Below are 1,144 nucleotides of genomic sequence, written 5' to 3' on the forward strand. Positions count from 1 at the left end.
TTAACTGCACCGAGTTATGCTGTTTGATAGAAACGATTAGAATCATACCGAGCCTCCTCTCCTCTGAGTCACATGCATCGTTTGTGAATATGACTCGTGTACTTTAAACTCTATTTTCTTTGATAAAGCACTTAACAGGATGTTTATCTCTCACTTTGTATTCCAGCATCTTAAATGTGTGCAGGTCCTCCAGCTGCTCCATCATATTATGAAAGAGAGAGTCTTCCTGTAATATGGCGTGGTGTAACGGATCATTGACCCACCCACTCAAGCACACACGGCAGAATGCTGCTTTTACAAATTGCACCCATAGACCCCCTGACATTTTGTTTGCAATCAAGCAGGAAAGTATCGCCTGTTTGAATCATCCAGGCATGATGGGAATCGTAAATTCAATCCATGCTCTTGGACCAAGTACTTCATTTCCAGTATTGTCATCTTCAACTAATAAGAGTACTATCTATTACGGCATTACTGTAGATGCTCCAGCATATGCAATGAAGCTGATTAATTACCCACTCTATGTGCTTTGGTTAAATTCTGCATTTCAGATGGTGAAATTTGGCACGAGTATCGCAGGGATGTGTTTCATTCATAGTGTTACAACCAAATATGGCTTCAGAGGACTTACACGCTGGCATGAAGTTTTCTTTAACCAGAGTGCTAGGCTATGTGTACACGTGGTCATATCTGACCAAGAGAAGTGCAAACTTACAAAAGAGGAAATGACATCTGATCAAATCAAGTGTTGACTCAAGAGCAGGATATGCAGCCTGAGCGAGGCGAGGGGGGACGGACAACAGCCAGTAAAATGTCTGCAGGCAGGTGAACGCGTCCCATACGTTCGCATGAAAAAGTCAGTGCTAAGTATGTCTGTGTTTCCCAAGAGACAATATGTGTGTGCGTGTGTTTGTGTGGAAGCAGACAGTTGGTGGTGCTGGCACTGGAGATAGTGAGTAGAGGGGGATGAGGCGCTGTATCAAGTTGTGAACATCTGTTCCTCATAGAAACCACAAAGCTGGTACTGAGGAAATAAAGAGGATAACTGCTCTACTGCTCTCTCTCTCTCTCTTTCACACACACACACACACACACACACACACACACACACACACACACACACACACACACACACACACACACA

General features: G+C 43.7%; 1 protein-coding gene across 9 annotated transcripts in view; it reads right to left on the bottom strand.

Moving 5' to 3' along the window:
* The window catches only part of cbfa2t3 (CBFA2/RUNX1 partner transcriptional co-repressor 3), a 41,732-nt gene that overhangs the window by 36,234 nt on the left and 4,354 nt on the right, over positions 1-1,144 (bottom strand). The window lies entirely within an intron of this gene.

Source organism: Haplochromis burtoni, unplaced genomic scaffold (assembly GCF_018398535.1).
Source record: "Haplochromis burtoni strain Fernald_Lab_line unplaced genomic scaffold, NCSU_Asbu1 Contig_59, whole genome shotgun sequence".
Taxonomy (NCBI): domain Eukaryota; kingdom Metazoa; phylum Chordata; class Actinopteri; order Cichliformes; family Cichlidae; genus Haplochromis; species Haplochromis burtoni.